The sequence below is a fragment of the Pan paniscus genome, chromosome X (assembly GCF_029289425.2).
Source record: "Pan paniscus chromosome X, NHGRI_mPanPan1-v2.0_pri, whole genome shotgun sequence".
NCBI lineage: Eukaryota > Metazoa > Chordata > Mammalia > Primates > Hominidae > Pan > Pan paniscus.
This window is the reverse complement of record NC_073272.2, coordinates 80,941,872-80,969,647: the sequence shown is the minus strand read 5'-3', so window position 1 is coordinate 80,969,647 and position 27,776 is coordinate 80,941,872. Positions and strand designations below refer to the sequence as shown.

At 35.5% G+C, this 27,776-nt stretch overlaps 1 long non-coding RNA gene across 1 annotated transcript; it reads right to left on the bottom strand.

The window, feature by feature from the left end:
• LOC117977543 (uncharacterized) lies at positions 1–23,231 on the bottom strand. Its single transcript, XR_004668729.1, has 3 exons — positions 22,797–23,231; positions 21,596–21,767; positions 1–2,351 (listed from the first exon to the last, which is right to left on the bottom strand). It is a non-coding gene; the product is annotated as an uncharacterized LOC117977543 (long non-coding RNA).
• Positions 23,232–27,776: the final 4,545 nt, after the last annotated feature.

Genomic DNA, 27,776 nt, shown 5'->3' with positions numbered 1-27,776 from the left:
AGACTATTTCAAGAAAGACATTTGTCAAACATTTTTACAAGTAAGATATTAATTTGACCTTTTATTTCTCATTTTACTTTCCTCTTACAAAGACACATAAAACTTGCTTCTCATACCCAGTACCAATAAATAAAACACTTTTTACCAGTCCAAACAATACATAAAGATATTAAATAAAAAGCATCTATATCCTTCTTTTCATCTGCCTCTTCCTCATTCTATCACTCAAAGGCAAACATTGTCAAGAGTTCCTTGTGTTTCTGTAAAAAAAAAAAAAAAATTGTACTTTAGGAGTAACTATTCTGCTTGATTACAATTTTTTGCTTCCCTACAGTCCTCCAAAGAGTGAGGTATTAATCTTTTAAAGCTGGGATATGATCATGTCATCACCCTGCTTGAAGCCCTCATTATTTACCATTGCATTGGAAATAGAATTTACATCTACAAATTCCTACATGATCTTGCCTAGAACTACCTCTCTGCCTCATTGCACACATTAATGTCTGAATTCAGATACAGTGGCCTTTATTTAAATTCTCTAAGAGAAGTTCTTTCCCAACTCAGAATTTTGAATATGTTCTTTCATCTACTGAATGCCTTTTCCCTCCACCTTTTGCATAGCCAGCCCCTTCTCATCCTTCAGGTCTCAGTTTACTGCTAGTTACTCAGAAAATGTATCCCTGACCACCAGATTTAAAGTAAGTCCTGGCATCCCACAGTATTATCTATTCTTCATTTTTTTATTTTCTTTCACAGTAGTATACCACAATTTGTAATTTTTTGCTTACTTTTGCTTATTTGTTTATTTTCTGCCTCTTCCACTGCTTAGTGCACTAAGTTCCAGGATTGTATGGAGCTCATTTGTACTGTTCACTGATGGACATGTAGAACCTAGAACTGAGTTAGTACATCTCAGACACATAACATCCATTTTGTGTAAGACAAGTACTAATGTGTTTTCTCTCATTAGAGATTAGTTTGCATTTTCTATAATTTAGTATGAATCAAATCTTTTAATATTTATTCATATTGTCATGTATATCAATATTTTTTTCTTTTTGAGTAGTATTTCATTGTGAGAATACCACAATTTGTTTATGCATTCACCTGTTAATGGACATTTAGATGCCAGTTTTTTGCTATTACAGATTAAGTTGTTATTAATATTCATATACAAGTATGAAAATATGCTTTCTTTCCTCTTTAGTAAATACTGTCCAATGGTATCACTAGATCATACGGTAAATGTATTTTTAACAACATGTGGACATGCCAAACTGTTTTCCAAAGTCACTGTACCAGTTTACATTTTTATCAACGGTGTATCAGTGTTCCTTTTCATCCTTGACAGAATTTGGAATGATCTTTAAAAGAAAAATTTGGACATTCTATTGGACAGGTAATGGTATCTTATTGTGATTTTGGTTTACATTTCCCTAATGACTAATGATTTTAAGCATCTTTTCTTGTGTTTATTGGCTATTTATATATATTTTTATGTATAAATCATGTGTCATTAAACAATAGGGATACATTGTGAAAAATGTATCCTTAGGCTATTTTTTCATTGTGTGAACATCATACAGTGTACTTAAACAAACTTTGATAGTTTAGCCTACTACACACCCAGGCTATATAATATAGCCTATTGCTCCTAGAATACAAACATATATGGCACGTTGCTGTACTAAATACTGTAGGCAATTTTAACACAATGGTAAATATTTATGTATCTATACATAGAAGAAATACAATGAAAATATGGTATAAAAGGTGAAAAAACGATACACCTGCATGAAGCACTTACCATCGTGAATAGAGCTTATAGGACTGGGAGTAGCTATGAGTCAATTGGTAAGTGGTAAGTGAATGTGAAGGCCTAGGACATTACTGTACACTATTGTAGAGTTTATAAACACTGTACACTTAGACCAGACTAAATTTTAAAAGTTTCTGTCTTCAATAATAACTTAACCTTAACTTACTGCAATTTTTTTACTTTATAAACTTTTTATTTTTTTAACTTTTGACTCTTTTGTAATAACACTTAGCTGAAAACACAAACACATTGTACAGTTGCACAAAAATATCTTTACTTATACCCTTATTCTATAAGATTTGTTTGCTATTTTTAATTTTTATTTTTTTAAACTTTTTAACTTTTATTATTAGAAACAAGACACAAGCACACATAGTAGTTTAGGCCTACACAGGTTCAAGATATTCAATATAACTGCCTTCCCTCTTCACATCTTGTCCCACAAGAAGATCTTCAGGGGTAATCACATTTGTGGAGCTTTCTTCTTGTATAATAACAATGCCTTCTTCTGGAATATCACTGAAGAATCTGTCTGAGAAGGTTCACAGTTAATTTATTTTGTAAGTATTAATAGAAGGAGTACACTTTAAAATACAATAAAAATATAGTATAATAAATGCATAAACCAGTAACAGTCATTTGTTATCATTATCAGGTGTTATATATATACATAACTTTTATATTATGCTTTTATATCAATGGCAGTGCAGTAGATTTGTTTACACTAGCATCACCACAAACACATGAGTAATACATTGTGCTGTGATGTTACAATGGTTAGGATGTCACTAGGTAATAAGAACATTTTCAGCTCTATTATAGTCTTATGGAACCACTTTCATGTATGTGGTCTATTTTTGGCTGAAATTTATTACTTGGCTCATGATTGCATCGTGTATTCAAATATTTTGCCCATTTCCTTTTTGGATGGTTTGTATTCTTATTGAGTAGAAAGATATATTTACATATTGCAGACACAAGTCTTGTGTCTAATATCTGTGATGCAAATATTTTATCTTAGTGTGCTCTGTTTTCAGCATGCACATACACATTTATAATTGTATGGCTTCCTAATACATCATCATATTTATCATTATGAAGTGTCTCTCTTTATCTCTGGTAACCTGCTTTGTCTTGAAATATATTTTGTCTGATACTAAAATATCACTCAAGCTTTCTTATGCTTAATATTTGTAAGACATCATTTCTCTATATTTACCTTTAATTTATTTATATACTTATATTGAAAGTGTGTTTCTTAGAGACAGATATAGTAGAGTACTGCTTTTTTCCACTCTGTCAATGGCAACCTTTTAATTAAGTGTTTGCACGGGTGTCCAACCCTTTGAATGCAAGATTTTTTTTTGCTTACCTATGGTGATAGATACAACTAAACTTATGCAAGATTTTTTTTAAGCTCATCGGCTATTGTTAGCGTTAGTGTATTTTATGTGTGGCCCAAGACAATTCTTCCAATGTGGCCCAGGGAAAAAATGTTGAACACACGTGGTTTAGACCGTTAAAATGTAATCTAAATAGTAATATTTTTACTTTAGGTTAACCATCATGTTATTATTATTATTATTATTATTATTATTATTATTATTGGAGTAACAAAAATGTCATTTAGTCAACATTTATTTAACATTGAATATATCATATTCCTGTAGGCTCTGGGAATACAGGAATAAACCAGATAGACAAAACAGTCTGTCCCTTTGACTGCTGGGATTATCAGCCTTGCTTAACTACAAGGCTTAACAGAGGTTTCAACTATAAATCTTTTTTAAAAATTTGTATTTTACTTTAAGTTCAGGGATACATGTGGAAGATGTGCAGTTTTGTTACATAGGGAAACGTGTGCCATGGTGGTTTGCTGCACCTCTCAAGCCATCACTTAGGTATTAAGCCCCACATGAATTAGCTACTTTCCCTGATGCTCTCCCTCCCCCTGCCCCCCCACAAAGGCCATTAGGTGTTGTTCACCTCCCTGTGTCCATGTGTTCTTATTGTTCAGCTCCCACTTACTTATAAGTGAGAACATGCTAACCATTGTATTATTTATTTTCTCTTTGTCTCTTATGTTTATTTATTCCTCTATTTTTCCTTCTCTATTTTCTTTTTAAATATTTAAAATATTTGGATACTTTTATTTTTATATGAACCTGTTTACTATAACCCTGTGTGTGGTTTTTCAGTGGTTGATTGATGATTTGCAATAAACATACTTAACAATTCACAGTCTACTTAAAGTTAATATTGTGCCATTTAACCCCAAATGTAGAAATCTTGCAACTAGTTTCTCTTTATTGATGTTATTGTTACAATTGTCAAAAAATTATGTTTTCATACACAGAAAACCACACCAGACTATGTTATATTTACTTTCCAAAGTTGTGTATATTTTAAGAACTTAAGAGAAAATAGTCTTTTATAGTTTGGTAGATAAATACCATTTCAGTTGTTCTTCCTTCCTTCCAGAAGATTCAAGCTTCTCTTTGATATTCACAAATAACTTTAGTATTTCTTGTAGAGTAGCTCTATTCGTGATGAAATCTCTTAGTTTTCTTTCATCTGAAAATGCCATTGTTTATTCCTGATGTGCTAGGAAAATAGAATGCACGGTTGACATTTTTTTTTCTTTTTAACTTCAAAGATTTTGTTCCATTGTTTTCTGGACTTCATAGTTTCTGATGAGACTTCTACAATGTTTGAATTCTTGTTCCACTGTGTGTAATTTATTATTTTGGGGGGAAGATTTAAAGGTTTTATTCTTTAGCTTTGGTTTTCAGCAGTTTAATTGTGATGTGTATAGACATAGCCTCTTCTGAATTTATTCTATTTGAAGACTGTTGAACTTCTTAAATCTGTGAATGTATGCTTTTCCCTACATTTGAGAGGTTTTTGGTCATTATGTCTTCAGATAAATTTTCCACCTCAATCTCCTTCTCTTCTTCTAGAATTCTAATTACTTTTGGATAGTGTTCCACAAGTCCCATTGCTCATTTTTTCAATTTTTATTATTCTCTCTTTTACAATTTGGATAATTTCTGGTGATCTAGTAATTTTCTTTTTGGTTTCCCTGATTCTTTCCTATGTCAATTTTTAAAATTGCTGATATTGAACTTTTTGTTCTAAATATTCCATTTTGTTCTTGTATTATATTTTATATTTTCTCCAATAATGTCTATCTTTCTATTTATGGCAAGTATGTTTACCTCTACCTCATGGAACACAGAATAGCTGTTATGTTACAGGGTATTAAGTTTTGGTTACACAAGATAAATAAATTACAGAGATTAACTGTACAGCATAGTGCCTATAGTTAGCAATATTGTATTGTTTACTTAAAAATTTGCAAAGAGTTTAGATCTTATGTGAAGTGTTCTTATATTATCAATAATAATAGTAATGATAATAATAATAAGTAAAGACAGCAGGAGGAGGTTTTTGGAGGTGATAAGTTTATGACACAGATTGTGGTGATGACTTCACAAGTGTAACCTTATCTCCAAACCTATCAAGTTGTATATACATTAAATATGTATGGCATTTGTGTGTCAATCATATTTCAACAAATGCAAATCAAAATCACAATGAGATAGAATATCACACTAGTAAGATGGCTATTACTAAAAAGTCAAAAAACAACATATGCTGGCGAGGTTGGAGAGAAAAAGGAGCACTTATATCCTGCTGGTGAAAATGTAAACTAGGTCATCCACTGTGGAAGGCAGTTTCGAGATTTCTCAGAGAACTTAAAACAAAACTACCATTCCAAGCAGCTATCCCTCTGGCGGATATATGCCCAAAAGAAAATACATAATTATATCAAAAAGACATATGCACTAATATGTTCATCACAGCCCTATTCACAACAGCAATAGAATAAACCAAGATGCCCATCAACAGTGGACTGGTTAAAGAAAATGTGGCACATATACACCATGGAATACTACACAATCACAAAAAATGAAATCATGTCCTTTGCGTAAACAAAAATGCAACTGAAGGCCATTATCTTAAGTGAACTAATGCAGGAAGAGAAAACCGAATACCACAATACACATGGACACAAAGATGGGAACAATAGACACTGGAGACTACTTGAGAGGGGAGAGTGGGAGAAGAGTGTGGGCTGGAAGGCAATGTATTATATACTACGCTTACTATCTAGGTAACAGGATCATTCATACACTAAGCCTCAGCAACGCAAAACTTACCCATGTAACAAACCTGCACATGTACCCCCTAGAACCCAAAATAAAAGTAGAAGAAAATAAAAGTAGAAATAAATAAAAGTTTCATAAAGAAAATATACTCAAAATCATGATAATAATTTACATATTATAAGAGTTCCATCACAAAATAAAATCAACAGTGTTAGGAGAAACTGAAACTAATTTATAATGAATTCAATGAACTATAAGTTCTATGCTGCATGGAAATTAGGGACTAGAATTAATTCTTGATTCATGCCTATTCCAACCTCAACAATGCTTATCCTCTGAGGTGTATCATCAACAATTTGACATTCCAGTTAGTTAAATTCAATGCAATTTTTAAGAACAATAAACATAGAGAAAAAAATTTTAAGTATATAAAGTTGTTTCAGCCAACAAATGTAGGGTAATTGCTACAAGTAAATGAATATCTTGTCACTACCCTATACATTCTCAGATAATTGCTAGAAATAAATGTCTACCTCGTCAATCTGCAAAAAAAATAAATAAATAAATAAATAAGTAAAAGTTTTTGTCTGATAGTTCCAACATTTTAAAATTATTTGGAATCTAGGAAATTATTATTTGTTTTATCAGGCAATCAACCTGATTCAGACTACATATTTTACTTGAAGTTTCTCTGAGACTATCCAAGCAGGTTATTAAGCAGGGACTTTGAAATGACAGCATGAAACTCAAGAGAAGAGTTGCGTATAGATATGGAGTCACATACCTAAAGACAATAATTGAAACAAATGAGTGTATTAATAAGACAATATGTGTAAAAATGAAAGGTTAAAAAATGAATAAAATACAAATCTAGGTATCAGATAAGAAAAACAAGAAAAGAGATAAAGATATCAAGCTTAGTTTTTGTCACCGTGCCTAGATTATAGTTGATGATCAATAATATCTGTTGAATCTGTGAATAAAAAGACAACATAAGGATGAAGTGAAATAATTCTAAAGTTAGAATAGAGTTAAACATATTTTGAGTTAAAGAGAAAGAATACAGTATATAGTTAAATAGAATAAATTGAGATTAGAGACATTGATAAAAATATAAGGACTCTGTATTAGAAGCAATGCATCATGGTAGCATTATTACAAATTTCCTGATATGATAGAAAAAGTCATAGGATTCAACATGTACCTTTAGTGGTAAAAAAAAAACCTTTACTTTGCAATTAATTGAATTACATAAAAGTAAGGGAAAAGAAGGTATCACATCAGATCTTCATAAGCGAGTGGTTAGATAAATAATGGTAACCCATTCTTTAAGATAAATAGAAGAGTTTATCTTTAACATCTCCTTTTACCCCACCCTCTACATTCCAAACAAGGCACTATAAAAAGGGGCATAGCACTGACATCATCAAGTGGTATAAACATCAAGATAAGAGATGTTTCTTACATAAAAGGGAAAGAATAATTATTGAAACGTGAAGAGAATCCCATCTCCACATCACAGTCCAATTCCATATGAATGGTGAAATTAAAGATAGCATCCACTAGGGAATATTTTTATTTATCCTGTGAAAGAACAATGTTTTTTAAAGCAAAGGAAGAGAAATTATTCTGTGATAAGAATTTAGAATGTAAAGAGATTTGTTCACAAAGGAACAGTAGAATGGTAGGGATGAAGGCCAGTGGTAGTGTTGAAAAGAGCTGAGGTAAGGGTGTGTGCAGTGTCACAGGGAGTTAATAATACAGAGGAAATAGTTTTAGAGAGGCATTATCTTTTAGCTGGCCATTAAGGGTAACAGAAGTTCAATCACGGGTAGAACTTACTGATCTTAAGAAGTCTATTATTGATGAGAGAACTAACAAAGGATTGCAGGTTTAACCTGTTCTGACTTTGATATGTGTTTCTGTTCTTGCCTGTGCCACCCCTTAGGTTGGTGAGAGCTGCCTTTAGGTTACATGGGAGCAGCAAGGAGGATACTTGTATGGATGGGATCTACCACAATTTGAGCAGCCTCTAGTTTGGTGAGATCTGCCGCACTATCTGTAAAATGGACAAAAAAGAGAAAAGGACAATTGAACACAGAGGTGCACAAGAAAGAAGCAATATGAGCTCATACCTAGTTTTCTTTTGCTGTTGGTCAGAGATGATTTCTTTATTGTATTTAAATATACATTACATAAACTTTGTCAATTTAACCATATTTAATTGTACAGTTTTTGGCATTAATTACTTTCACAACATTTTGCAACCATAACTACTATCTGTTTCCAAAACATTTATTCCACCCAAAACAGAAACTCATAACCATTAAGTAATAACTCCTCACTACCATCATCTACCCGCAGCCCCTGGTGACCTCTAATCTACTGTCTGTCTCTATGAATTTGCCTATTTTAGATATCTCACCTTCATTTCCTAAAAAACATAATGGTCATTGGTTAAGAGTGCTGAGTTATCATCTTGAGAGGACTGGCCACTGATGGTATACTGAGACAACATATAAACTAGAGAACAGTAAACAGCTTACAATGGCCAGAATAGTCATAAAAACGAGCTAAGTGACTCAAGTATCATCCAGTAGATATTTCTTGGAACTGAAATATTAGAAAGACAATGTTCTATCTAAAGGTTACAATGACTTTTCAACTCCTGCCAACTGTTGTCATTAATTAATTAGAAACTCAGTGCTGCCAGAATTTTCTTTTTTAGGAAAACTAGAACATTCGGACTGTTAGGCAAAAAATCCAAAATTTGAAAGTCTGTAGGTCAAATCTGGCCCTCATGTCATCAGCTTATGGACTTTATTATTAAAAAGTCTTATTTCTTTGCGAAAAATGCTATTATATTTTAAATGGCCTGCGTTTGTAATGGAACAAAGATATAAGCTTTGTGACATTTTTGAGCAACTTTGAGAGGCCCAGGTATATATGCACAAAATGAGTATTTCCCAAAGATGAGGAATGGCAAAGCAGAACTAGCAGAAGGTCAGGAATCCAAGGAATTCTAGAATGGTAAGTTATTTCTTTGTGCCTTTATATTATTTAATTAATTTTTTCCTTTTGATAAAACTGTATATATTTATCATGTACAACATGATGTTTTGAAGTTTACATATGTTGACTAATGGTTAAATCTAGCTAGTAATGTATTACCTCACATTGCTCTCATTTTTGTGATGAGAACACTTAACATGTACTCCCTTAGCGTTTGTCAAGAATACAGTATATTATGGTTAAATATAGTCGCCTTGTTGTACAATAGATCTCTTGAATATATTCTTCCTATCTTCCGACCAACATCTCCCCTACCTCCCCTTCCTCCTAACCACCCTAGCCTCTGTAACCACCATTCTACCGTACTTCCCTGAGATTAACTTTTTAAGATTACATATATGAGTGAGATCATCTGGTATTTATCTTTCTGTGTCTTTTAAAAGTAGTGCCTTGCAATTGATAAGCATTCAATAATTACTTGTTCAATGGTTAAAAAAAGGAAAGAAATAAATATCAGTTGATATGATCTGATTGGACCATTCAAATTAATAATGCCTTCATTAAAGTTATAAAAAGGCATTTCACTTTCTAAACATTTGGAAGAGGCAGCTTTTTAGCTTTTCTGGATTTTCCTAAACTAAGAAAATTGGTGATAATTCATAGGGTCCCATTTTGTGAGAAAGTTTTAAGGATTTTCTGTTTTAGATGTCAGAATAATAAAAAAAAGTTTAAAAACAGTAACTATGAAGATCCTTCTGGTGAGACTGACAATAAGTGTGTTTTACTTTTTGAAACACTCAATATTTACTTTAAACATTTTATATAAAACTATATTGATCTATCCTACAAAATATCCCCTGAAAAACATACATGGTGTTAATTTAAAACAGGAGATACAGGCCTAGAACACTGAAAGTTCAAGTCCCTTTTTCTGTTCCAAGCAATACATAATAAATTTTTATTCAGTATTTATTTACTTGAGTACTATTGAAAATTGTATCAATTCTCACAGCCTTGGCTTCAATTTTTTTTTTTTTTTTTTTTTTTTTTGTCCTCTGTGATATAAATTCTGATGGTTCCCTCTTGTGGTGAAAATCAGAAAATCAGAAGAGGTTCTAAGTATTTCATTTTATTTTCTTGTTTATAAAAAGATCTAAAATAAAACCCACTGTGAAAAAAATCAAAATGTATAAACTTAGTTATTTATGAAATGTTTGAATTTATTTTCCCTGTCCTCAAGAACTTAATAGCTAATAGGGAATAAAGGCACAGGAGCAGATATTTCAAGATAGTGTTATTGATACAAAAAGGAATGATTTTCATAACAAGCAGTAGTGGCACAAAGTAAGTGTCTGATTCCTTTTACCTCTTGGGAATGTTAGGTAGGAAATAGTACTGTTTGTTTGATTCTTCAGGGCTTTGGTTAGAATGCTAAGCTACAATTATGTGAGAAGAAAGCCAAGTGTCATAATTACCCTAGAGGCAGAATGGCGAGGGCTCAACACTGGGATCAGAAAAAAAGGGAACTAAGGCAAATATTAAGAGTCACACTTGAGAGCTAAACAGAGATTAATTATCCAGGGATGATATTAGAGATGAGCAATAGTTAGACTTTGGCCAAAAACAAAACAAAACAAAAAGGTGTAGAAAATTTCACAGGTGATTTCTTTCTTGTAGTAAAATATATATTACATAAACTTTGCCACTTTGATTACATTTTTTCCTTTGCACATCTTAAAATTTTTTAAAAAAATTTTTTAAATAATTTTAAACTTATTTAAAATTATTTACAATAATTTTAAACTTATTTAAAATTATTTAAAATAATTTTAAACTTATTTAAAATTATTTAAAATAATTGTAAATTTATTTAAAATTATTTAAAATAATTGTAAATTTATTTAAAATTATTTAAAATTATTTTAAATTTATTTAAAATAATTTTAAATTTATTTAAAATTTATTTAAATATTTTTAGGGGTACAAGTGATTTTTCATTACATGGGTGGATTGTTTAGTGGTGAAGTCTGGGCTTTTGGTGTACCCATCACCAGAATAGTGTATATTGTAACCAACAGGTAATTTTTCATCCCTCACCCCCCTCCCAAACTCCCCACTTCTCAGTCTCCAGTGTCCATTGTACCACTCTGTATACCTTCATGTACCCATAGCTTAGCTCCCATTTTTAAGTGAGAACCTGTGGTATTCGGTTTTCTATTCCTGAGTTACTTCATTTAGGTTAATGGCCTCGAGTTCCATCTACGTTGCTGCAAAACATATTATTTCTTCATTCTGTTTTATGACTAAGTAATATTTCATCATATATATGTATATATATGTGTGCATAGGTATATATATGTGTGTATATATGTATATATATGTGTGTGTGTGTGTGTATGTATATCGCACACTTTATCCACTCATAGGTTATTGGGCATTTAAGTTTGTTCCAACTCTTTGCATCTGTAAATGGTGCTGCAATAAACATACATGTGCAGTTGTCTTTTGTATATAACGACTTATTTTCCTTTGGGTAGACACCGAGCAGTGGGATTGCTGGGTTGAGTGGTAGATCTACTTTTAGTTCTTTGAGAAATCTCCATGCTGTTTTCCATAGAGGTTGTACTGATTTACACTCCACTAACAGTGTATAAGCGTTTCCCTTTCAGCAAATCCACACCAACATCTGTTGCTGACTTTTTAATAATAGTCACTCTGGCTGGGGTAAGGTCTTATCTCACTGTGGTTTAATTTGCATTTCCCTGATCATTAGTGATGTTGAACATTTTTTCATATGTTTGTTCATCATTGGTATATCTTCTTTTGAGAAATTTCTATTCATGACATTTGCGTATTATTTAATAATATTATTCATTTATTTCTTGCTGATTTGAGTTCCTTATAGATTTTAGATATTAGTTATTTGTTGGATATATGGACTGCAAATATTTCCTCCCATTTTGTAGGTTTTCTATTTATTTTCTTGTTATTTCTTTTGCTGTGCAGAAGCTTTTTAGTTTAGTTAATTCCCGCTTCTTTATTCTTTATTTTTATTGGATTTGCTTTTGGGGTCTTAGTCATAAATTATTTGCCTAATCCAATATCCAGAAAAGCTTTTCCTGTTACCTTCTTGGTTTGTTATAGCTTCAGGTCTTAGATTTAAGTTTTTAATCCATCTTGAGTTAGTTTTTGTATATGGTAATAGATAGGGAACCAGTTACATTCTTCTGCCACTGACTATTCAATTTTCTGAGCACCATTTATTGAATAGTTATTTTCCCAGTGTACGTTTCTGTCTGTTTTGTCAAAGATCAGTTGCTATACATGTTGGGCTTTATTTCTAGGTTCTCTATTCGTTTCCATGGGTCTATGTATCTACTTTTATACTAGTACCATGCATATTTGGTTACTATAAACTTATAATATAATTTTGATTTGGGTCATGGAATACCTCCAGCTTTGTTCTTTTTACTTAGAATTGCTTTAGCTACTTGGGCTCTTTTGTGGTTCCATAGGAATCTTAGAACTTATTTTTTCCTAATTCTCTGAAAAATGACATTGATGTTTCAATAGAAATCTCATAAAATGTGTGTATTTCTTTGAGCGGTATGGCCATTTTAACAATGTTGATTATCCCAATCCATGAATATGGAATGTTTTTTCATTTGTTTGTAACATCTCTGATTTCTTTCAGCAGTGTTTTTGCAGTTCTCCTTGTAGAGAGCTTTCACTTCCTTGGTTACGTATACTAGGTTTTTTTTTTTTTTTCGCAGCTAGTGTAAATGGAATTGAGTTCTTGAATTGATTTTCATCTTAGTCATTATTGGTCTATAGCAGTGCTACAGATTTGTATACATATATTTTTAACCTGAGACCTTAGTGAATTCATTTATCACATCTAAGAGTTTTTTGGAGGAGTCTTTAGGGTTTTCCAGGTATAAGATCATATCATCAACAAGCAGAGATAGGTTAGCTTTCTCTTTTCCAATTTGGATGCCCTTTATTTTTTTCTCTTGTTTGATTGCTCTGCCTAGGACTTCTATTACTATGCTAAACAGAAGTGGTGAAAGTGAGCATCTTTGCCTTATTCCAGATCATAGGAAGAATACTTTCAACTTTTCCCCATTCAGTATGATGTTGGCTGATGGTTTGTCATATATGGCTTTTATTAATTTGAGATATGTTCTTTCTATGCCTAGTCTGTTGAAGGTTTTTATCATGAAGGAACTTTGGATTTTGTCAAATGCTTTTTCTGCATCTATTAAATTGATCATATAGCTTTTGTGTGTAAGTTCTTTAAATGTCTGGTAGAATTCAATTATGCATGTGTCTGGTACTGGGCTTTTATTTGTTGGGAGATTTTTTATTACAGAGTTAATCACTATGCTTTCTGTTAGTCTTTTCAGGATTTCTATCTATTCCTGATTCAAGCTTGTGAGAATGTTTATTTCAAGGAATGTATTCATTCCCTCTAGATTTTATAGTTTCTTTATATAGAAGTGTTCATAGTAGTTTCAGATGATCTTTCATATTTCTGTGATATCCATTGTAATGTCTCCATTTGCATTTCTGATTGATCTTATTTGAATCTTCTCTCCTCTTGCTTAATCTACATAGTAGTCTGGTAATTTTACCTTTTCAAAAAAACAACTTTTTATTTCATTGATCCTTTGTAATTTTCTCTTCAATTTCATTTATTTCTGTTCTGATCTTTGCTATTTCTTTTCTGCTAGCTTTGGGTTTGGTTTGTCGTAGTTTCTCTAGTTCCTTATGGTGCAACATTACCTTGTCAATATGTGATCTTTCTGTTTCTTTGATGTAGGAATTTAGCAGTATAAATGTTCCTCTTAGGACTGTTATTGCTCTATCCCAGGGATTTTTATAACCTGTGTTACTGTTATCATAAATTATGGAAATTGTGTAAATTTTCATCTTGATTTTATTATTGACCAAAAGAGTATTCAGGAGCAGATTAATTTCCATGTATTTGCATAGTTTTGACAGTTCCTTCTGGAATTGATTTCTAGTTTTATTTCACTGTGGTCTGATAAGATACTTTACATAATTTTGATTTTCTTAAAATGTATTGAGACTTGTTTTGTGGCCTATCATATGGCCTATCTTGGAGAATATTCCATGTGCTGATAAGAAAAATGTATCTTTTTCAGGTTTTGGGTAGAATATTATGTAAATTCCTGATAGGTCCATTTGTTCTAGAGTCCAGTTTAAGTCCAGTATTTATTTGTTAACTTTCTGCCTCAATGATCTCTCTAGTGCAGTTAATGGAATGCTGAACTCCTTCATTATTATTGTATTGCTGCCTATATCTTTTTTAAGGTCTAATAGTATTTGTTTTATGAATCTGTGAGCTCTGGTATTAGGTGCATATATATTTAGGATTGTTATATCTTCTTCTGAAATAGATCCCTTTGCCATCATATAATGACCTTATTTGACTTTATATTATTTTATAATTGCCTTCTTTGTCTTCTTTGTCTGCTGTTGATTTAAAGTTTGTTTTGCCTGATACGAGAACAGCTACTCCTACTCACTTTTATTTTCCATTTGCACAGAATTTTTTTTCCCACTTCTTTACCTTTAATCTAAAAGAAACTTTACATGTTAGGTGGGTTGCTTAATGGCAACAGATGTTTGGTTTGTGTGTGTGTGTGAGTATGTTTAATCCATTCTGCCAATCTATATCTTCTAAGTGGGGCACTTAAATCATTTACATTCATAGAAAATATTGAGAAGGTGAGGTACTGTTCCAGTCATCATGTTGATTGTTACCTAGTTGCTTTATTTTCTTCATTGTGCTGCTGTTACATAAGCCCTGAGAGTTTCATACTTGCAGGCATTTTTATTTTTGGTTGATTTATTCCTTTTACTCTTTACTTTCAGTTGACATATAATAATTGTACATATTTATGGCATACAGAGTAGTATTTTATTCATGCATTTTGATACATGAATACAATGTATAATGATCATATCAGGGTAATTAGCACATCCATCACCTCTAACATTTATTATTTCTTTGTAATGGGAAATCTCCGAATCCTCTCTTAGCTTTTTGAAAATATGGAGTAATTTATAACTAACCACATTTGCCCTACAGTTTGGCAGAATATCAGAGTGCATTTCTCCCACCTAGCTGTAATTTTGTATTCAATAACCAACATCTCCCCAAGCTCCCTTCTTCCTTACTCTTCCCAGCCTCTATACCCACAGTTCTATTCTCTACTTCTGTGAACTCAAAAATAATGTTTTCAGTTCCCATGTGAGTGAGAACATGTGGTATTTATCTTTCTGTAACTGACTTATTTTGCTTAACATAATGTCCTTCAGGCTGAGACTCAGGCCTTGATCCAGAGAAATGATGAATCTGCAGGTATCATGGAAATGGCTAGATGAAGTGATTAATTTGTACTTAATTCATAAAAGAACAGCTTTGTTTTCAAATTTGAAATTCATGTATTTATATACAGGTGTGTATCAACCTTTGAGGTTGATGTTTAGAACACCTTTGAGCATTTCTTACAGGGCTGGCCTAGCAGTGACATATTGCTTAAGCATTTGCTTTACTGGGAAATATTTTATTTCTCTTTCATTTACAAAACTTAATACGACTGAATATGGAATTATTGGCTGACAGTTATTCTATTGGAGGAGACTAAATATAGGATCCCAAGCCCTTCTGGCTTGTAAGATTTCTGCCGAGAAGTCTGATGTTAGTCTGATAGATTTTCTTTTGTAAATTATTTGATTATTCTGTCTCATTGCTGTTAGAATTATTTCCTTCATGTTGTCTTTAGATAATCTGATGACAATATGCCTTGATGATGTTCGTTTTGCTATGAATCTCCCAGGAGTTATTTCAGCTTCTTGTATTTGCATATCAAGTCTCTAGCAAGGCCATGAACATTTTCCTTAATTATTCATTCAAATGTGTTTTCCAAGCTTTTTTCCCCCTCCGAAGCACCTATGATTCTTAGGTTTGGATGTTTTACATAATCCCATATTTCTTGGAGACTGTTCACTTCTTTTCATTCTTTTTTCTTTATTTTTGTCTGATTCAAAAGCCTTGTCTTCATGCTCTGAAATTCTTTCTTCTACTTGGTCTAGTGTATTGTTAAAACTTTCCATTATATTTTGTAGTTCTATAACCGAGTCTTTCATTTCCAGAGTTCTGTTTGTTTTTCTTAAAATGTCTATCTCAAGAACATTTTTCATTCATATTACAAATTACTTTTTTATTTTTTATGCAGAAATCTACATTTGTATGTGAAATCTTTATATATTTAAATCTTTTTTATTTAACTTTTAAGTTCAGGGGTACATGTGCAAGTTTGTTTATAGGTAAACTTATGTCATGGAGGTTTGTTGTACAGATTATTTCATCACCCAGCTATTAAGCCTAGTACTCAGTTCTTTACATGACCCTCTCCGTCCTCTAACCCTCCAACAGGCCTCGGTGTCAGCTATTTCCCTCTATGTGTCCATGTATTCTCATTATTTAGCTCCTACTTATAAGTGAGTGCATGTGGTATTTCGTTTTCTAGTCCTGCATTAGTTTGCTAAGAATAATGACCTCCAGCTCCATCCATGTTTCTGCAAATAATATAATCTCTTCTTATGACTGTATAGTATTCCATTGTGTATGTACCACATTTTCTTTATTTACTCTACCTTTGATGGACATTGAGACTGATTTCATGTCTTTGTTATTTTGAATAGTTCTGCAATGAAAATATGCATGCATGTGTCTTCATGATAGAACAATTTATATTCCCTTGGGTATATACCCAGTAATGGGACTGCTGGGTTGAATGGTATTTCTGTTTTTAAGTTTTTGAGGAATTCCCACACTCTTTTCCACAATTATTAAACAAATTTACATTCCCACCAACAGTGTATAAGTATTTCTTTTATTTCACAACCTTGTCAGCATGTTATTTTTTGACTTTTTAATAATAGCCATTCTAACTGGTGAGAGATGGTATCTCATTGCACTTTTGATTTGCGTTTCTCCAATGATCAGAGATGTTGAGCTTTGTTTTTGTATGCATGTTGGCCACATGGGTGTCTTGTTTAAAAAATTGTCTGTTCATGTCCTTTGCCCATTTTAATAGGGTTGTTTCTTTTTTATTGTAGTAAATCTGTTTACGTTCCTTATAGATGCTGGATAATAGACATTTGTCAGATGCATAATTGGCAAATATTTTCTCATATTACATAGGTTGTCTGTTTATTCTATTGATTGTTTCTCTTGCTGTCCAGAAGCTCTTTAATTTAATTAGATCCCATTTGTCAATTTTTGTTATTGTTGCAATTGCTTTTGTTGTCTTTGTCATAAAATCTTTGCTGTTTCTTATGTCCAGAATGGTATTGTCTAGGTTTTTATAGTGTTAAGTTTTACATTTAAGTATTTACTCCATCTTAAGTTAATTTTTGTATATGGTGTGAGGAAGTGGCACCATTTCAATCTTCTGTATATGGCTAGCCAGTTATCCCATCACCATTTATAGTTTAGGGAGTCCTTTCCCCATTGCTGGTTTCTGTCAGCTTTGTGAAAGAGCAGATAGTTGTAGGTTTACAGCCTTGGTTTTCGGCTCTCTATTATTTTCCACTGGTCTGTGTGCTTTTTTTTTTTTTCCAGTACCATGCTGCTTGGGTTACCATAGGACAGCATGAAGCGGAGTAGCATGATAGTAGCATAATATCTTCAAATTTGCTCTTTTTGCTTAAAATTTTCTTCACTATTCAGACTCTTTATTTGGTCCTATGTGAATGTTAATATAGCTCTTTTTTTTTCTAGTTCTGTGAGGAATGTCATTAGTAGTTTAATAGCAATTGCATTGAATGTGGAAGTTGCTTTGGGCACTATGGTAATTTTTTTTTTCAGACAGAGTCTCCCTCTGTCACCCCGGCTGGAGGGCAGTGGTACAATCTCGGCTCACTGCAACCTCCGTCTCCCAGGTTCAAGTGATTTTTTTTGCCTCAGCCTCCCCAGTACCTGGGACTAGAGACACATGCCATCACGCAAAGCTAATTTTTTTTTGTTTGTTTTGTATTTTTAGTAGAGATGGGGTTTCACCATATTGGTCAGGCTGGTCTCAAACTCCTGATCTCATGATCCGCCCACCTTGGCCTCCCAAAGTTCTGGGATTACAGGCATGAGCCACCATTCCCAGGCACTACAGCCATTTTAATAGTACTGTTTCTTCCTATCCATAAGCATGCAATATTTTTCCATTTTTTGTCATCTCTGATTTCTTTGAGCAGTGTTTGTTTGTTTGCTTGTTTGTTTGAGATGCAGTCTCACCTTGTTGCCCAGGCTGGAGTGCAGTGGCGTGATCTCAGCTCAGTACAACCTCCACCTCCTGCATTCAAGCAATTCTTCTGCCTCAGTCTCTTGAGTAGCTGGGACTACAAGCACGCAACACCATGCCCAGCTAATTTTTGTATTTTTAGTAGAGATGGGGTTTCATCATGTTGGCCAGGCTGGTCACGACCTCCTGACCTCAAGTGCTTTGCCCACCTTGGCCTCACAAAGTGCTGGGATTACAGGCATAAGCCACTGTGCCCGGTCGTGATCAGTGCTTTGTAGTTCTCTTTGTAGAGATCCTTCACCTCCATCGTTAGCTGTACTCCTAGGTATTTTATTATTTTTGTGGCAATTGTGAATGGAATTGCTTCCCTGATTTGGCTCTTGGCTTGACTGTTGTTAGTGTATAGAAATGCTAGTGACTTTTGCACATTAATTTTGTATCCTGAGACTTTGCTGAAGTTGTTTATCAGCTTAAGGAGCTTTTGGGCTGAGATTATGGGGTTTTGTAGCTATTGGATTATGTCATCTGAAAACAAGAATAGTTTGACTTCCTCTCATCCTATTTGAATGTCCTTTATTTCTTTCTTTTGCCTAATTTGCCTGGCCAGGACATCCAGTACAATGTTTAATAAGAGTGGTGAGGGAGGGCATCCTTGTCTTATGCCAGTTTTCAAGGGGAATGCTTCTGGCTTTTGCTCATTCAGTATGACGTTGGTTGTGGGTTTATCATAGATGGCTCTTATTATTTTGAGGTGTGTTTCTTTAATACCTAGTTTATTGAGAGTTTTGAACCTGAAGAGCTCTTGAATTTTATTGAAAGCCCTTTCTGTGTCAATTGAGATAATCATGTACTTTTGTATTTAGTTCTGTTTATGTGATGACTTACATTTATTGATTTGAATATGTTGAACCAACCTCTCATCTCAGGAACAAAGACTACCTGATTGTGTTGGACTAACTTTTTGATGTGCTGCTGGTTTCAGTTTGCCACTATTTTCTTGAGGATTTTTGCATCAATAGTCATCAAAAATATTGGCCTGAAGTTGTTTTTTTTTTAATTTGTTGTGTCTCTGCCAGGTTTTGGTATCAGAATTATGCTGGCCTCATAGAAGGAGTTAGGGAGGAGTCCTTCCTTTTCAATTTTTTGGAATTGTTTCAGTAGAAAATGGTGCCAGATTTTCTTTGTACATTTGGTAGAATTTGGCTGTGGATGTTGATTTGTAATTCATCTTGTCATGGGCTTTTTTTTGTTTGGTTGGGTTTTGGTTGGTATAGTATTACTGATTCAATTTTGGAGCTCATTACTGGTCTTTTCCACAATTCAATTTCTTCCTATCTCAATCATGGGAGGTTGTATTTGTCCAGGAATTCATCCATTTCTTTTAGATTTTCTATTTTTATGTGCATAGAGCTTTTCATAATATTCTCCAATGGTTATTGGTATTTCTGTGAAGTCAGTGGTAACATCCCCTTTGTCATTTCTAATTATGTTTATTTGGTCTCTCTTTTCTTCTTTGTTGGTCTAGCTAGTGGTCTATCTATTTTATTAATATTGTCAAAAAACTCTTGTATTTCTTGATCTTTTGAATGGTTTTTCTTGTCTCAATTTCTTTCATTTCAGCTCTAATTTTGGTTATATGAATTATTTTTAACTTTTTTATGTTGGTTTTCAGTTTTCTCTTGGATCTCATTGAATAGCTTTATGATTCACATTTTGAATTATTTGTCTGGTATTTCAATTATTTCATTTTAGTTTGAATCTATTGGTAGAGAGTTAGTGTGATCTTTTCAGGGTGTTATAAAATTCTTGGTTTCTTTTCCATATTGCCAGAATTATTTTTTCTCATTCCTTCTCATCTGGGTAGATTATTTATTCTTATTATTATTGAATTTATTTTTTATTTCACTAGATCTTTCCTTTCTGAGAATGTGACTTCAATATGTTTAGTTCACGGTCACCTATCTTTGGTTCTGTTTGCCTTCAGTAGAAAAGACTGTGTGAATCCTTAATTACAGAGAATCTTTGTGGGATGACGTTCTCAGATGATGATAGTAGTAGTTATGTACTTGTTGTGAGCAGGTTCACTCTCTCCTGTGAGGCCAGAATTGCAGAGGTGTCATGAAGCTTACAATGTTTCCCAATGGTGCGCACTTTCTTTTCCCAGTGCTTTTTTGCACTAGGTTGAACAGTTTAGTCTTCCGCCCATTAGGAGGTGTCTATGGATGAAAACCAGCTGCAGCTGAGGCACGTGGGTACATGCAATAACACAATGGTGGACAAAAGTCCCATTTTTGACAGAAGTGGCTGTGGGGGCTTCCAGTGGAATACACTGTGGTCTTCGCAGGGTGGAGTGAGGGAGCCACCTCAGCTCTGCTACCAGGCAAGCAGGAAAGCAATCTGCCTCCCTATCATGTTTCTATCCCAGTGATCTGGATATTCCAATCAGACAGGCACCTTTGTCCAGCTGCAGAAATGCTAACATTCTGTGTAAAGAGGCAGTAAGACTCTCTACCCTTCATGCAAGCCTGAGCCCAGAGGGCACTTCTCCCATGAAGATGCAGTTACCTCAAAGTGCCCCCAGAAAGGCAGTCAACAGGTGCAACCTTGCTGATCTCCCATGGGGAAGCCCCAGCTGTGACTGCAGTGGTAAGTGAGAGGGAGGAGAAGTCTCCTGCTCCAAGTCCCTTCCTGAGCACTGGAGCTGCTTGACTACTGGGGCAGAACTGATGCTTTTACCCACTGAGCTCAACACTGTGGCTGTGCCTCTGCTGAAAAAAAAAACTTCCCACAAGCAGGAAGTTCTGGAACACAGAAAAGCCTGCACTCTTGTTTCTTTTGTTCCATGGGGTGCTTCCTTGTTGTGGTATACTCCCTCTTCCCCTAAGAGTACCAATCTCCCAAGGGCCAGACTACTGTGAATTCTGCTGCTCCTCTGGGTCTAGCTGCCCTCTGGGGATGCTGCAATCTAAGCTGGTGCTGGTGAATGTCTGCAAGGGATCCAGTAATGAGAAGACACAAGGGCTGGAGGTCTCTGAGCAGAACAAAGTCCCATGATGCATGCACACCCAGTATAGTGCACACTAATACAGCTTGGGTCCAGGAGGAAAGGGAAAGAAACTTGCATGTGCAAGGTAATCCCCTCGAGAAGTCCCCAAATCACAGTCCACTCCTGTACTTGGTCTTGTGGGGGCAAAGAAGCTCTTTTTGAGTTTGGATACCAGCAATCAAGGGCTAGAGAGGCTGAAATCTTTCCCACTTACCTTTTCCACAGAATACGAAGTCTCTCAGGGTTTGATCTTTGCCAGCTTCTTCTTACTTTCTTTCTGTGTGTATCATAGATCCTTCCAATTAACTTTCTTATAGGTTCCAGCACTCTTCCCTTAGCACTCTGCTTGGGCTATGATTATTCACTTCTAGTATAGGTTCTTCCTTCTGAGGATAATTAGTCACCAATGTCTCTAGTTAGTTAGTCACCTGGATAAGCTATCCAATGCCTCAGGCTATGGACAGGTCTGGGGGACTTGTAGTGGCTTGAGCTCTGTTCTTAGCTCCAGAAGAGGATAATATAGTGTGGAGCTACACTGGGATGACCTGTCCACTGGTCTCCCAGTAGCAGGTGCATGCATCTCCTCAGATGGGTGGTGCAGGAGAGTGGCATAAACTCTATAAGATGCCATTAGTTGTAAATACCCTTAATGTGGTGGCTTTCTCAATTACTAGCTGTAGTAGTAATGTACTGGATGCATAAATAGGCTTAAGGCCCTGAGTAGCCACGGTGGTGTGGGCAATGGTGTTAGCTGAGGTTGCACAAAGTATTTTTCATTCCTGAGTGCTGTGTTACTGTGTCAGCAGATGTTGTAATGGGCTGTGTGAGGTGACCTCTGGCCAAGAGATGGTGCTTGCCGAAGAGGGCCAGGCAGTGGCGGCTGTGGAATTTATGCTTGGCTTATGCTACCCAGGCCAAGTACTCAGATCTTCCAGGTGATGGGTGGGGCCATGAGCCTCCCAATAGTCCTTTTTATTGTGTTATGCTACAAAGGCCAGTTGAGGGGCAATGTTAGATGAGTGAGGAAAGTCCACATTCTGGCTACCCACATGTGGACACAAGCCAATGGGGATTGGAAGGCAGTTTCCTGTGTACTGAAGTAGTGTTCCAGGGAGGAGTTAAACTGCCTCTGCTGCGCAAGAGAATTGGCATGAGAGAGGGGTGTAACAAGCAGCAGTGAGGCGTGCCCTGCTCCCCTGTCCTTGATGTGGTGGATCTCACGCCCATAGACTTCTCCTGGCAACAGCTAGCTGGGTCTTGGGCAGTTCTGGGCTTACAGTGTAAAACTCCCCTAGGCCACAAGCCTTCCCACCTGGGAAAAAGGCCACAGCTTTCAGGACACGCCCCTCCCATTTACCCACAAAACAGGGGCACCCAGCACCCACACCCATGGCAAGAGCATGCTTCCTGCTCACCTTCAATTCTGTTTAAAGGAATCCATCCCACTCTAGATTAGATTGCACATCTCAGTCGGAAGATGCTGCTAACCTGTGACCACCACTTGAGTTAGTTGGCAGAATTCTATGAGGTCCCCTATGAGTCAGATCAGGAATATCTTCTCTCTGTCTTTGCTGGGCTATGAGAGTGCACACAAAACACTTCTTGATGCCTCTCCTTCTCACGTAGTCCTCACTACTCACCAAATAACCTTCAACACTGGGTAGAGTTAAGGCACTCACTCCCTCATTGCCTGGATTTCCCAGCTCCCCAGTGAGAATAAGTATCATGCAGACAGTTTCTCCCCCTTTCAAGCTCTAGAAACACAGTTTTCTGCCTCTCTCAAGGTAGAGATTGCTGTGCACCTCTCCATGCAATGTGTCTGAAGTTTCTTTCATTTTTTGTGTTAGGCACCTGTGTTTCTTCTCCGATGAAAGTTTACAGTGTGAATCTTCACACTCTATTTTACTCTAAGTGGATGAGGCACATTAATAAAACCCCCAATAAACCATCTTGAAGATAAAACCATTTTAACCATATTTCAATGTACAGTTCAGTGGCACTAATTACCTTCATAACACTGTGAAACCATCATTACCATTTATTCCAAAACTTTTCATCCCAAACAGGAACTCATAATTGGTAGAATTGGATTTAGAAGGCAGAACGGAAGGTTTAGACCTCCAATTGAGAAGGCATTTAAAGTTTATCCTTGGGGCAGACTCTGCATCAAATGCATAATAATGTTAGATTAAAAATAGAAATTATGAGAATAAAAGGCACATTAAAGCCAAAAAAAAAACAAGAAAATATTCTCTATGGATCATCAATAAAGAGAAAGAAACACCAATAAGTAAAGCTAAAGCAATGACCTGCTGCTCTCTGAACTCAAAATCAGGAAGTGGATTAGAAATTAGTCTCCCACAGGGAAGCTACACTTTACATATATATATATATATATATATATATATATATATATATATACTCATGTGTATATACTATATATATATACACACACATATATACTATATGTACACATACATACATATATATATACACACATATATATGTGCGTGTGTGTGTATATATATAGTTTACCTGCCTGCAGGTTTTCTCTGGCATTTTAAACCCTGTTTGTCACCCATGCAGTAAGCCAGAAATGTGAAGGAATTAACTTTTTTCAGGGTAGCCCTCAGTGAATGTATGACAGAAACTGGTGAATAAATACTTCAGCTCCCTTAATTCTTCAGGGGCTTAAATCTGAGGTCCATATTTTACACTAGGTTTTAGTATTCCTCAGAAGAATTATGTTTTATTAACCTGCAGTGAAGTGATAATTTGCTTAATAATAAACCCTTTTGGCTACTTTCCCTTATCTACCTCACTTTTTCCTTCCCTTTGCAATATTTTTAAAATATTACTTCCAAAATAAACAATTTAAACTGGAATCTTTGCTTTAAAGTTTGGTTCTGGAAAAGCACAAACTAAGACGTACTGTTATAGACTGAAGATACCAGGGAGCCAAGTAAAGGTAAGTAACTCTATACCTCTCTCTATCTGCTAGAAAGGGAGAGGTATAGAGAAGAAAAAAGAGAAAAAGTATCTCCAATTCAAAAAGCTAAAAAATAATAATAATAATTGAATAGTCTTAAAAGACTTTAAAATATGTGTGTTTAGGAGACTCCTAGAGATAAATGAATAATTAAAATTTATAGTAAGAATAACAAAACAAGGAGGCAGAAACAAAACAAGGAAGACATGAATATTAATCTATTATAAATATTAGAAAAATTTTAGTAATTATAATACGAATATTAATATACAGGTAAACACTTGACTAGACCTTAAAGAGAGAATTATAAAAATGGAAGATAGTATTGAGGAATTCACCCATTATGCAGGACAGAAGAAAATCCTTAAGGAATATAAAAAGGGGATTAAAAAGATGATACACAAATACCTTCCAAGATGGCCAAATACGAACAGCTCCGGTCTGCAGCTCCCAGTGTGATCGACACAGAAGATGGGTGATTTCTGCATTTCCAACTGAGGTACCAGGTTCGTCTCACTGGGACTGGTTGGACAGTGGGTGCAGCCCACGGAGGGCTAGCTGAAGCAGGGCGGGGCATCTTTTCACCCTGGAAGCACAAGGGGCCGGGGCATTTCCCTTTCCTAGCCAAGGGAAGCCTTGGCAGATCACCTGGAAAAACGGGACACTCCCCACCCAAATACTGTGCTTTTCTGAGGGTATTAGCAATCTGCAGACAAGGTGATTCTCTCCCCGTGCCTGGATCGGCAGGTCCCACACCCATGGAGCATTGCTCACTGATAGTGCAGCAGTCTGAGATCCATCTGTGAGTCGGCAGCCTGGCTGGGGGAGGGGCATGCACCATTGCTGAGGCTTGAGTAGGCCAGGAAGCTCAAAATGGGCGAAGCCCACCACAGCTCAACAAGGCCTACTGCCTCTAGCCTCCACTTTTATGGGCAGGGAATAGCTGAACAAAAGGCAGCAGACAACTTCTGCAGACTTAAACATCCCTGTCTGACAGCTGTGAAGAGAGCAGTGGTTCTCCCAGCACAGCATTTGAGCTCTGAGAAAGGACAGACTGCCCCCTCAAGTGAGTCCCTGGCCCCATGTAGCCTAACTGGGAGACACCTCCGAGTAGGGGCTGACAGACACCTCATATAGGCGGCTGCCCCTCTGGGAAGAAGCTTCCAGAGGAAGGATCAGGGAGCAATATTTGCTGTTCTGCAGCCTCCACTGGTGATACCCAGGCGAACAGGGTCTGGAGTAGAACTCCAGCAAACTCCAACAGACCTGCAGCTGAGGGACCTGTTAGAAGGAAAACTAACAAAAAGAAAGGAATAGCATCAACATCAACAAAAAGGTCATCTTCACCAAAACGCCATCTGTAGGTCACCAACATCAAAGACCAAAGGTAGATAAAACCACAAAGATGGGGAGAAACCAGAGCAGAAAAGCTGAAAATTTTAAAAATCCGAGCATCTCTTCTCCTCCAAAGGGTTGCAGCTCCTAGCCAGCAATGGTACAAAGCTGGACGGAGAATGACTTTGATGAGCTGACAGAAGTAGACTTCGGAAGATAGGTAATAACGAACTTCTCCGAGCTAAAGGAGGATGTTTGAACCCATCGCAAGGAAGCTAAAAACCTTGAAAAAAAGATTAGACAAATGGCTAACTAGAATAAACACTGTAGAGAGGACCTTAAATGACCTGATGGAGCTGAAAACCATGGCACAAGAACTACGTGACACATGCACAAGCTTCAATAGCTGATTCGATCAAGTGGAAGAAAGGGTATCAGTGATTGAAGATCAGATTAATGAAATAAAGTGAGAAAACAAGGTTAGAGAAAAAAGAGTAAAATGAAACGAACATAGCCTCCAAGAAATATGGGACTATGTGAAAAGACCAAATCTACATTTGATTGGTGTACCTGAAAGTGATGGGGAGAATGGAACCAAGTTGGAAAACACTTTGCAGTATATTATGCAGGAGAACTTCCACAACCTCACAAGGCAGGCCAACATTCAACTTCAGGAAATACAGAGAACAACACAAAGATACTCCTTGAGAAGAGCAACCCCAAGACACATAATTGTCAGACTCACCAAGGTTGAAATGAAGGAAAAAGTGTTAAGGGCAGCCACAGAGAAAGGTCGAGTTACCCACAAAGGGAAGCCCATCAGACTAACAGTGGATCTCTTGACAGAAACCCTACAAGCCAGAAGAGATTGGCGGCCAATATTCAACATTCTTAAAGAAGAGAATTTTCAACCCAGAATTTCATATCTAGCCAAATTAAGCTTCATAAGAGAAAGATAAATGAAATACTTTACAGACAAGCAAATGTTGAGAGATTTTGTCACCACAAGGCCTGCCTTAGAAGAGCTCCTGAAGGAAGCACTTAACATGGAAAGGAAAAACTGGTACTAGCCACTGCAAAAACATACCAAATTGTAAAGACCATCAATACTATGAAGAAACTGTACCAACTTATGGGCAAAACAACCAGCTAGCATCATAATGACAGGAAAAAATTCACACATAACAATATTAACCTTAAATGTAAATGGGCTAAATGGCCCAATTAAAAGACACAGACTGGCAAATTGGATAAAGAGTCAAGACCCCTTTGTGTGCTCTATTCAGGAGACCCTTCTCACGTGCAAAGATGCACCTAGGCTCAAAATAAAGGGATGGAGGAAGATCTACCAAGCAAATGGAAAGCAAAAAAAAAAGCAGGGGTTGCAATCCTACTCTATGATAAAACAGACTTTAAACCTACAAAGATCAAAAGAGACAAAGAAGGCCGTTACATAATGGTAAAGGAATAAATTCAACAAGAAGAGCTAACTGTCCTAAATATATATGCACCCAATACAGGAAGACCCAGATTCACAAAGCAAGTCCTTAGAGACCTACAAAGAGACGTAGACTCCCACACATTAATGGGAGATTTTAACACCCCACTGTCAATATTAGACAGATCAATGAGACAGAAGTTTAACAAGGATATCCAGGACTTGAACTCAGCTCTGCATCAAGTGGACCTAATAGAACTCTCCATCCCAAATCAACAGTATATACACTCTTCTCAGCACCACATCGCACTTATTCCAAAATTGAACACATAATTGGAAGTAAAACACTCCTCAGCAAATGTAAAAGAACAGGAATCACAACAAAACTGTCTCTCAAACCACAGTGCAATCAAGTTAGAACTCAAGATTAAGAAACTCCCTCAAAAATGCACAACTACATGGATACTGAGTAACTTGCTCCTGAATGACTACTGGGAAAATAACGAAATGAAGGCAGAAATAAAGACGTTCTTTGAAACCAATGAGAACAAAGACACAACGTACCAGAATATCTGGGACACATTTAAAGTAGTGTGTAGGGGGAAGTTTATGGCACTAAATGTCCACAGGAGA